Here is a 12,353-nt window from a genome sequence, read left to right on the forward strand (position 1 = left end):
TAGTGAAGTTCAGCTTTTGACTGACTCAGAAAAGGGCCACCATCCAAATCCACCAAATCAGTGACTATCTTTCAACTAGTTTCAAGCAGGAAAACAAAAAAAGCCTTACTCAGGACCAAACCATATAATCCTCACTTCCACAGAGTAATAAAGCTGCAGCCTTTAAAGAATGAAGCTCTGAAAGGGTATCTGGGATTTGATCCACAAAGTCCTCCTGCCATTTGGTACTCCCATCAATTGTTGAGAATAAAGATGTAATATGATCAGTCAGCAGAAAAACTATGTGATAAAACGTGTTATTTGTTTCTGAAGTGTCCCCTGCTTTGCTGGAGACTCATGCTTTGGTTTTTCTGTCTGGCTGCATTTGCCACATTTCTGAGTCCCAAGAAGCCAAACTGAGCAGAGCAAAGCTGACAGCAGGACCCTCACTCTGTGAACCAATAAATCTAGTGTGGATAAAGAAATTAAATGAGGGAAGGAAAAGTCTCTTTTGGAAGGAAAATTCTCCACACAGAAAAAACTATTTTAAAAGAGATGACTGAGACACATCTGGCCCCACCTCACCCCAGAGGAAATCCCTGTGGGGCAGGAATGAGCTCCAAGGGGAATCACAGCTGAGGCAAGAGAAGGAGAGAAAGCTCCATTGCCATTCACCACCTCTGAAATGCCCTGTTGAAAAGGTTTAATAACAACATGGCCTTTGCTGATGTCACTGTATTTTTATGTTATCCAAATTATAAAAATCTTCAGGTCTATCATCCAACCCCACTCCTTTGTTTAGCCACGTGTGCATTTATACACAGCATGATTAGACATCAAGCACAGGCTGAGAAAGAGTTTTAATATAGACTGGAGCTGCATATACATCCTCACATCTTTAATGTATTTAGTCTTACAGCATCCTATGACACTGTTGCCAAGCCAACTATAAAAAGAGCAGCTCTGTGTTTTCATTGTGAAGAAGCTAAAACAGAAGCAAGAGCACAGGCTCTAAGTGAGAAATGGATGAGAGGGAAGGACACAGAGCAGTTAAAGAAACCCATGAATTCAGAGGAAAAACTTCCCCTGCCTTCAGCACAGTTTGAATCCATCCTCCACCAGGAGATTTGCGTTTCAGACTTTTTTTAAAATAAAAACCCAACAATATTTGCTTCAGAGCTAAAAATTGTCCTGGAGTTCAGCTGAGGAGAGAATCTTTCTCATTTCTTATCGACTTCAAGGACAACTTCAATGCTTTTCAGGATTGCCACATTGCAATTTGCAAATATCTATGAATTTCCAGGCTCCTACGCCAACTTGGCTTCACTGGAGGTTTCTTATCAGTTTCCTGTTAGTAGTAAGAGTTTCCTTCCTTGAATTTCCTTAATATGATCTCTTTTTAACTCCAAAGTATGATTCAATAACCAAATGATAATTTTCTTCCTTTAGCTTGACTTTAATAAACTCTTGTAAAAGTTAGAGGGAAAATTATAAATTCAATACAATTCCCAACTTGTAGCATGTCAGACATGAGATCTTATTTAGACTGGAGAGAAGTGTTCTCTAAACCAAGAGTCATTTGTTTATTGAAATCAAGGGTATCTAAATACACCAGATTTGTACATTAAAAAAAATACAGGCAGTGCTCTGTGAATGTCATGTTCCAAGAAAGCAATGAGACATTCCAGTGCATTTCATACCTTCAATATAAATATAAAGGTTTCACACTACATCTAGAAGCCACTTTTCATTTAAATCTTTGGCATGATCAAGTTATCCTTCAGCATAACAGAACTGGTTGCCAACATTTGTCTTTATCTTTGCTGCCTATGTTCTCTTTTTTTAAACAAACAACTTGCTCTATTTTGATAACTCCTATCTACACTAATGCTCTGTAAAATGACCCCTCGTGCATTTACATCCAACTTCACAGAACTGAATTTCTGCTCCAGAGAACAAACTGTGAAAAATGTAAATTGCAAAGATTTCTACAACTCTCTTGATTAAAAGAAATTTCTTTGGTCCAAAGTCACCCTGTTATATCTTTACTGAAGTTACAACTTGTCCCAGTGCTATTTTCCTAGAACATGCATTCTTCAAAGGAAACTACTGAGACAAACTCAGTATCAAAATGTAATTTCATTTGCACCATTGAAGTCAATGGAGTTTCTTTACAGCTTAATCCAATAGCATATTTCAAAGAAAAGGGGGAAAAGAAAAAATCACCATAGGCTTATGAATAACAGAAATCTTCCCCAGCTTCCTTCAGGATTGATTCTCAAGGTTAATTGGTCTTTTATGTACAGATGACTTGCATGAGCTGGCTCTTTTTCTCTGTAAATTCAGTTCATAAAACCATTTCTAAAACTGCCTGTGCTATAGTAGGGGAAGAAGCACAAGCCTAGTAGGGAAAGGAGATAAATTAAAGGTTTATAAGGAGAAGGAAGAAATAAAACTAAGATGGAGGCAGAAGGCAAGGACATTGCTGCCAAATAGGAAGTGGGGGTTGTTTTAACTGTAAGGGATACATTAGAAATATATCAACAATCATGTTATACATTCATAGAGTAAATGGGGTACATGCAGATAATATTGCAGCATGGTTACATGAAGTCAATAGAACATCACAAATTCAGGGCTGTTTTCATCATACAATACTGAACATTAAGCTGGTTCTTTTTTCAAAAGGATATTTTTTCCTTTTTTTTTTTTTTTTTTTAGCTTTTCTCGCTGTTTCTGGGCAGTGGACAAAGGCAGCAGGTAGAACACAGTCTCATCAGCCACAAAACACAACGTCCCCACAGGAACTAGGCTGCATTTTCCTGATTAATTTAATGATCCTGAAACTCAAACACCACCTGTAATTGGCCTCAGTCTCTGCTATTGTGAGAAGCAGGCTCATTAAAGTTCCTCTGGCTTCAGGCACTGCTGGGAGCTGGAAGTCAGGAGGAGACAAAGTCAGGAGGGGACAAAGACAGGAAGGGACAAAACCTTCAGCTCTCAAGAGCCTGAGCAGCCTGGGTTGCCATCAGAGCTGTTCCTAAATGGATGCACACCTCACTCAGCCAAGACAGGGGATGCACATCTCATTCCAGCCAGGATAGGGGATGCACACCTCATTCCAGCCAGGAGAGGGGATGCACACCTCATTCCATCCAGGACAGGGATGCACACCTCACCCAGCCAGGATAGGGGATGCACACCTCACCCAGCCAGGATAGGGGATGCACACCTCATTCCAGCCAGGACAGGGGATGGACACCTCATTCCAGCCAGGACAGGGGATGCACACCTCACCCAGCCAGGACAGGGGATGCACACCTCATTCCTGCCAGGACAGGGGATGGACACCTCATTCCTGCCAGGACAGGGGATGCACACCTCACCCAGCCAGGACAGGGGATGCACACCTCATTCCTGCCAGGACAGGGGCTGCTGGCTCTGGATCCGCCGCGTCTCTCATGGGTGCTCCGAGGACACAAGGAAAGGGTCAGAAGCTGTGTCAGGATTGTTTTGTAATCATCTTACCTGCATTTGCAAGGGGTTTTAAAGCCAGCAGTTCCACCAGTGCTGTTCCTTAGGGTATCTGTATTTAATTTTAAAATGCTAAATCCACCCCAATTTCCCAGGAAAATATTTTTATACTGCACCTTCGCTCCCCAGTGAAAAAGAAGCGCCTTGGAAAGCCTCCACTGCTGCCACCACAGGATGCAGAGATGGAGCCAGGAGCCCAGGAGCCACCCCCTGCAACCCCAGGCACCCCAAATCATTCATCCTGTCAGCAGTGAGATGTCCTCATCTCATCCTGTTGGTATTCCAGACAGCTCAGCTTCAACTCAGTGCTCAGAAGCCGTAAACAGGAGAATAAAACTGATGCCACATTTTCCCTCCCCACTACAACCACTTACTATCTATTTGAATTTGAATTGAACTTTTGAATTTAATTTGAATTGAGTTTGAATAAAATTTGAATTTTAATTGAACTTTTCCATAAGCTGTTTATTTACACCCTTCATCACTGGTATCTTCTATTATTTCTTCAGGGAAAGCCACCACAAGTCAGACTAGCACTTTTTGTCACCTAACTGATCTTTGTCACTATGCTGAATTTCATCTGTTATGCTGACACCCTTTATCCCTGTGTCTATTTAGAATTTCCTGTTTACAGGTTTCTACTTCCCACTGATCACATCTTTTAGATTATTTTTGCTACAGATACTTTAATTATTCACTGGAAGTAATTTTTACTGGTTAATATAATTCTCCTCTGAAGACTCATTAGAAAGCAATTTTTTAAATTATTGCTAGATATTAGCTATCATGCAGACACTGAATTATCTGGGAGAACATTTCCACCTGCAGTTACACTGTAGAGCACTCCAGCATGTGGATCCATCATTTAAACCCAAAATATTGAGTATTTTCATATCCAGCCCAACCTCAGAACTAAGATGTAGATAGATCAGGGGCCAGGATCTACATTCTCTCTTCTGAGTTGCATGCCCTACTATGTGTTGTCTTCAATCACTTACAGGAGAGATGGACCTTTTAAAATCAAAATTAACAATTATGCATGCAGACAAAAATCTGCCTACATGTCCAGGAACAGCCCTTAAAGGAGATGTAAGACAGAATTGGATTACCATTGCAAATTTGGGCAAATTTGGCTCAGTCTCTTTCTGAGCAATGCACTGCAAGTCTGCTCTTGAGTGGATTCACTGCATATGGCCAACCCCTTCTCTTGCATAGAAACAAGAGAGATTCATGTTATCTCTTGTGTGTGTGTCTGTGTGCACTTAAAATACTGAAGAAAAAATAAAGCTAGCACTGAGGATGTAAAAATAATTTATTGGATGCTTTGTCACTAAGTTACACATGTAGCAACCAAATATCTCCATGCCATTAATTATTCCTTTTCCTTCAGAGTTTCCTATGCCTGCCAGTTCAGCACCATTTAGTACCACACAGTTGCTGAGGGTAGTTAAAACATGCCCCTATCAAAGGAAATGCTAAATAAAAGTGCTCTTTTATTTATTATCTCTGTGGATAAATTACCTGCTATGGATCTCTGTCTGGACATGTCACTGCTCTGTTTTTAGCTCTTTGGTCACTTATCAATGTGATGGGGTTCAAAGCACAGGATGAATTTCTTTTATGAGGATATTTCAATGCAATATAATAGCAAGTGCAAAAATGCAGTGAAATTTGTCTGACATCATTTGTTCTAGTGAAATCCACGATTTTTCTATTTGCAAGATAAAGATTTTCTCTCCCCTGTTATTTGTTAGACTGTTTTAGGGAAGTTTATGGACCAGTGATAGCTGAGGCTGTCCTTTTAGATAAACACTAAGCATGATTTTTTTAATTTCTCACAATTTTCTGTTACTCATTATCATACCAAACTCTTCATAGACATTAATTGAATATTTGTTCTCTAGATTCAAATCATCCTTCCAGTTATTGTACAAGCCCTTTACTACTAATTATTTTCCATAAAGGTATTTCATGAATCAGTATCCTTTCATCATAAAATACTTAAGATATTATCAGTAATGGAGTTAATGTAAAGTAAACATTATTCTCTCTTCTCTAGGAGTCTAAAATCTGTCTCCATTTCTTTGATATATTTTGGCCCAACATCACCTATTTTGTATAATATGTATAATTCTTCATTTTTGTTGGCTATTTTTCTCTGCATTAGACTAAGATGTGTCTTTTTCCTATATTAGACCAAGATGTCTCTTTTTATCTTTGCCTGGTTGTTTATGTTTCTCAGAACAGGCATCTTTATCCCCACTGTTTTTATAATACCATCACTTTCATCATGACCAGGATGATTAGTGGATCAGGTTCTGCAGTCTAGTTTTGATAGTTTTGCAACACCAACACCCCACATTAAAAGTTCACTGAATCAGATCACCAGAGAGAAAAAAAACCCACTAAATTACAAAAGCAGCACAACTCAGGCTGCAAACTTTTCCTGCCATTCCCACCCTATACCACACCATGGAACACGCATGGTAACTTGAAGAACTTTCATATACAGCTGCCTGGGAAAACCTAGAAACATTAATATTATTTGAACTGAGTGGCTTTCTTAGTCAGTTTTCCTTTTTAAATACCTGTAGGTAACAGTTTCACAATATCCCAGCCTATCTGCATTATTTTAACCTGATGAAGGTATTATGACTGCTGAAGTCATCCAAGTTAGGCTGTCAAATCCATCAAAGCCCTCATCACTGGATTACAAATTACAGCAGAGACTCTTATTTATGGCAAGGATGTACAGAGATTCTAGGCTAGAGGAAACTCTTTGTGCTGACCCAGTGGCATCTAACCCAATCTGACTAAAAACATTAAGGGAACTCTTGAAGGAAACGATTTCTTTAGTCATGCTTCCTAAAGTGATTAAACATCAGAGCAGGGATGATTTTCCTACAACGTCATCCACTCAGTCAGGCTGGATCTGTGCCTTCCTGTGAGAAGCAGCATCCTTCCTTTAGTGGCACACACTTCATTAGGGCCAGGCAGGCACTGTGACTAATGGCTTCTGCTCAAGCAAGTCATCCCACTGACTCCAGAGAAATTGCCCACGTGAGCCAGAGTTACCAAAAAACACCATTTGTCATAGACTGATGCTTTCAAACACTAATCTTCCTACAGCTGCTCCTTTTTAAAAATGGTTGGAAGATTTACTGCTGATGAAGCTGGGTTATTCAGCAAAGTCTGGCAGCCCAAAGGCTGTGGACTCCCCTTTGGCCATGTTAAAAAATGGGAAGTCACTTGGAAATGGGAAGTCACTTGGAAAGGTCTGTCTGTAGCAGGGTGGGACTGAGCATGCCCAGGTTCATCTGCATGGGCAGATCTTCCCCTGAGTGATCAGGTGGCATTGAACACCAAAAACATTCCCTTTGTTAGCACCTGCTCCAGTATTTCTGTCATGGACCTGAATATGCAACATCCACAGCACCCACCCTACCAGAGCTGTGCTACCCGGAGAAAGGGAATGGAAACCACATCCCAAAAATACAGATGCCTTTTCCATGAATTCAACAGTGTTTTCACTAAGGCATGTTGGATTGGCAGGACTAATCCTTCCCCTCACTGTACTTCCCCCCTCAACCCCTCCTGCTAGAAACAGTTGACAGCTTTTGCATGTGCTGCCTTGCTTTTCTCAGCAACACCATCCAAGAAGACACAGGAGGAATATGTGCCACAGCTGCCCAGAAATTGAATTTGCTGCTGAGAATTTAATTACAGAGAGCAATCAACGCAGCAGACTGAGAAGTGACCAAATGAGAAATGGGGGTAAGTGCAGAGCAGAGGTGTGATACAGCAGTGCCTCTCACCTGCATGTTACACTTCATGTGCATCCACCAGCAAAAGGCTTTGTAACATTTGGGGATGATATTAACCATTAGAAAGAATGGTGGACCAAAAATAGTGGGGCTTTTAATCAAATTTCATCATCTTCTCCAAAACTCTGTTTCTACAAAGCTCAGTGCAGTACAGCAGCTTTAACATGATATTCACTAAATTGAAATGTATTAACATTTTCCAAGCACACATTGCCCTTTATGTACAAGAGCCATTTCTAGTCCCAGAAAAGATCATTTTACTTTGACATTTCTAATTAAAAGAAAAACATTGCTCACAGATAAATAATAAATGAGAGTGCAGATGCTTTTATCTGCATGGCAGAAGGGAACAAGGAATTACTCATGAGTATGTATCCAAATGAAACTACCAGACCTGTCCATAAAATGCACATCTAGGTTCTACAACAACTACAGTCACTGACTCATTTTCCACCCACTTCTTTCTAATACCCCATCTAATCAATTATATGGTTTTCTCTTTCTTCCTGAGGAGTCCTGTGATGATTAAGCACAATGAAAAAGTACATGTAAGAATGAATGCTGTTTCTCTTTGGGTAGTTTTAGTAGTTACCCTAAGTTGGACTGTAGTCACATGTTTTCCTGAACTTGAGAAACTGTTATAAATAACTGTAATCAGAGATTACAATAATTTTACTGCCTTGATTATTCATAACGCCATAGAAGAGGCAGCAGAACTGTGACCCTGCATTAAATGCCTGAGAGGGGTGAAGATAACTGGCTTATGAGCATCCTAAGTTTCACTCTCTTGGATATTTCACAACACAGACTTTAGGCTTTGGCTCTGCATTAAGAAAAGTGTTCATTAGTGTTTAGAGCAAACACTGGGAATAAGGCTTATAGCTCCTGATCCTCCTTCTGCCACCAGCTTGAGCTGTTCTGTGGCTTTGAGAGTACCACTGGGCCACCCATTTAAATCTCTAATACCTTAAAAGCATACTCTGATAAAGCCCTTCTCCACCAGAAATGGTATTACCAGATATGAGCATGCATGCACACACAGGCTTGTTAATGTCCCACTATGTCAATGGTCAAGGGTTGCAGCATACTGGGTGATGCTCACTGCTGGAAACAGAAAACTCAGGAGCAAGGCACAGTTATGGGCTGCTGAACTTCCATGCAGCAAAGCAGGTCTCATCCTCATCCCTGACCCTATATAGTCAGAGAAGACAAAAAGCTGCAAAATCCAAACCATGCACCAATGGCAAAAAAATTCAGATGCAGATCCCAGCTTTCCTGACTGCAGTGGGACCTCGGGTTCCCTTGATATCTGATGGTCTGAAATGACCCTGCTGTTCTTGGAGTGGTGACAGCAGCTTGTGCCCACCACAGCTGGCCATGGCACACTCAGCTCCCACTGCATGGGCAAGCACCTTCCTGATGGCATCAGAGGGAGCTGGAGCAGAGCAGAAAATGGCTCAGCATGCATCCCATGGAAAATTAACAGAGTGGCCCTTCTCCTAAGAAATGTTAGTGGCAAAACAGTAACATTATTTAACATCATTTCATCCAGCCTTACTGATTGGAAAGCTGTTAAGGCAGCAATTTAGGCTTAGTCACAAAAGGACATAATTAAAACTTCACTATGGATTCACCTAAGCATACAAAGCATTTCTCATCTAAATGTTCGTTCTTGTTCGGATTATGGAGCCGAGGGCTCCTATCAGTAATTCCTCCTTCTTAATTTACTCAGACAGGGTCAGGATTTATATCCGACTTTGTGTAAGTCCTTTCCCTCCTCAAAGGCCATGCCAGCATGGGGGAAGGGAGGCAACACTTACACACCTTATATGTCCTCAAAATAATTAGTTCAAAGACGTGGAGATTGATTCAAAAGGCAACATTCAGCAATGGAGGGAGAATGAGCCATAACTGAGACTCCAGTTTCAGTAGCACATCACTCAATCCTCAAGCCAATATAACAACAAAAAAAATACCAATTTCCTCTATGATTTTATTTTTATTACTTCTCCAGTATGAGAGATCAGGACCAGATTTTACCACTGCTAACTAACTCTGTTACTCTGGGAATAAAAGGCAAACATTATGTTACCCTGTGTAGGAGGCTGAGAAACCAAGATGCCAATTTTTCTCTTTTGTAAAATTAGAGCAAGAAATTATACCAGGCCGTAACACTGAATGAAAATAACAGCTTTGACAGTCAAATTGCCCAAAAGCAGGAAAATGCTGCCCAATTCTAGAGGTGAAAACTTGAGACAAAACAGATCATAATAATTAGAGACAAAGAACTCAGGACTGTCAATATATCTTGAAAAGCACACCTAATTAATCCCCTAATAAGGAGGTGAGAGGCACAAAGTTACTACCTATCCTCAAAGAGGGTTCAGGGAATACAAGGGATATTTTATGGCAAATATTCCAAGAAAAGTGTCTGAGGAGACCTTCCAGTACCTAAGGGAGATGCCCAGGTGAGGTGGAGAGCTTTTCACAAGGGCACATGGCAGGATGAAGGGGCAATGGTTTTAACTGAAAGAGGGCAGGTTTAGATTAGATATTAAGAAGAAATTCTTTGCTGAGAGAGTGGTGAGATACTGGAACTGGTTGCCCAGAGAAGCTGTGGATGCTCCTTCTCTGGAAGTGTTCAAGGGCAGGTTGGATGGGGCTTGGAGCAACCTGGGCTAGTGAAAGATGGAGATTGGGACTAGGTAAGTATTAAAGTCCTTTCCAGTACAGAGCATTCTATAATTCTATGATCTTCCCATGCAAGTGAGGTTTTTCAGTAGTCCCCAAACAGACAAAGCCTCACATGCTTTGCTTTTCCACTGCCATGCAGGGATGGGTCTGCCCAAACCTCAGGGATCAAGGAGTACTGGCACAAATTTCTTCATGGCTCAGAGGTGATGATGCCTGGGGCACAATACATCTCTGGACAGGCAAAAACCTTGGCACAGCACCCAGGGTGGGGGGAGATGCCCTTTCCAGCCAGTACTGCTGCAGCTTGGAGCCTCTCAGGCTTGTCATGACCCTGTGCTAACCAGTGCCTTGTAATACAGCAGCATTTACTGGATTAACACAGAGAAATTTAAGGAGCAGGAAAACATAAGAAGCTGCCTAGTTAGGAGACTATATAATTTGGAATCTAGTTTAGTTTTTAATATAGATTTATATAACTGTGGTGCAAAAAACAGCACAGACAATTTCCACTATGAGGGAGCCATTCCTACCACCCATCCCCATCTCCTCCTCCTCTACAGCCCCTGCTCCTGCCAGGACACCACATGTGTCACACAGATCTCACCTGTCAATGTTTCACCACACATTTAGCAATTTTTCTTTCCAATCCCTGGGATATATCTAATTTTTTGCTAGCCCACATGTTGATTTACCTTCCAGAATTCTCAGCAGCAACCCTGTGTTTTTCTGAAACTCATCCTGTTATAATGCTTAAACCACCCAGGGTCTCGCTCTTTCTGATCCACAAGACCTTTCTCAAAGGGTTATGAAGTCTAAATACCACCTTGGATTTGATTATAAGGCCAGATTTTACCATTTCTGTCCTTAAATAACAACTGCTTTGGAGGAGGTCAGCTACTTGAACACCAGCATTGTCTTTGGTGTGGAGAAAAGAAATTGCTGCAATCATTTTCTCACAGTTCTTCCTTGAAATTCTTAAAAACACTTTACCCTTTGTAAAAGGACGTCAAATGCAATAAGCCACAGCCAGACCTCAGTGGTAATAAACTTGGCAGAGGCACATTGGCTTTCTGCAGGGCAGCAATGTGTCAGCTGTGGTCCCTGTGAACTGTAACACTGAGCACTCACAGCCTTTCATGCTCACAAAGCTCTACAAATATCAAAAGAGACCAACCAATACTTCAGAGCCTTCTCTCTTGAAAATTAACCTCTGGGAAGGTGAATTCACTGGGACTAAGTTCCCATCATTTCTCCATTTTCTTCCCTAGGAGTGTGCTGGTGAAAGTCCTTTGTACCAATAAAGGAAATACTAAAATTTTTTGGGGTCCATGAGGAGGGTGGGTTGGTACAGGATAGGGTGGGATGCAGGTTGAAGAGGGCAGTGCTGCCCACTGGAGAAGCATCCCTCAGGGAGATGAATTCCACTCAACTTCACACCCTGAGAGAAGCCCAGCCCAGCTCATTAAAATAAAAAGCACCAAGCATGCTGTTGCACATGTGAATTCAGACTGGGGGCTTATTTAGCAGAAAACTTGACCATTACTTTCTGAAGAGGCAGAAGGGGTTGACCCTTTCAGATACTCTTGTGAAACCTTGCTTCACACCATAATTACCTCCTAAACATTGAGGTTTCATCCCAATTGACCAGCCTTTCTTCTCAGGGAGTTCTTCAGTATCATTCACACAGGATGGAGTTAACTCCATAACCAAAGCAAAAATTCCAATGATTCCTTTTATGCCATCAGGGTTTGGGTTATGGGGTTTTAACTCTTCAGGCTTGAAACCTAACAAATCTCTATTGCTTCTCAAACAGGTTTTAGACAAGACTGATTGGAAAATCATAATTTTTCAGTGAGCTAAATTTGTAAAACAAAAACAGGTTAAAAAGAAAACCAAAGTAAAGAATATGATGATAAAGAATGTTTCATTGTCCTAACATTACTGAATCTAGTCTTTTAGTCACCCAGCAATAATATTTGGACAAGTTAAATCCAGTTCCACACAGTGAATACTTTTCCATTAACTGCAATGAGCTTTCTATGAGTTTTTTTAATTTTCCTCAGATTTTACAGCCAAATAAATGTAGTTTGTCAAGCTGAGAATGACTTTTATTATCACCAATCTATGCATGATACTCTTTTTTAATATTCATGACATGAAATTCTCACAATTTAAAATTTATACACCATGGTTGGTTTCTGCTGATTTTATTTTCTTTTTATTACATACATTTAAATGCACAAGTAATCATATTTTAAATGTAATAAATGCACACAAGTTGCTACGTGGCTAAACTTTTTCAGTGATACTGTCACTATACAT

The 12,353-nt window shown here is 40.7% G+C and overlaps 1 protein-coding gene across 1 annotated transcript in view; it reads right to left on the bottom strand.

Moving 5' to 3' along the window:
• The window catches only part of ELAPOR2 (endosome-lysosome associated apoptosis and autophagy regulator family member 2), a 91,532-nt gene that overhangs the window by 63,770 nt on the left and 15,409 nt on the right, over positions 1–12,353 (bottom strand). The gene's annotated exons all lie outside the window — the stretch shown is intronic.

Source organism: Erithacus rubecula (genome assembly GCF_903797595.1).
Source record: "Erithacus rubecula genome assembly, chromosome: 4".
In the NCBI taxonomy this organism is placed as follows: Eukaryota; Metazoa; Chordata; class Aves; order Passeriformes; family Muscicapidae; genus Erithacus; species Erithacus rubecula.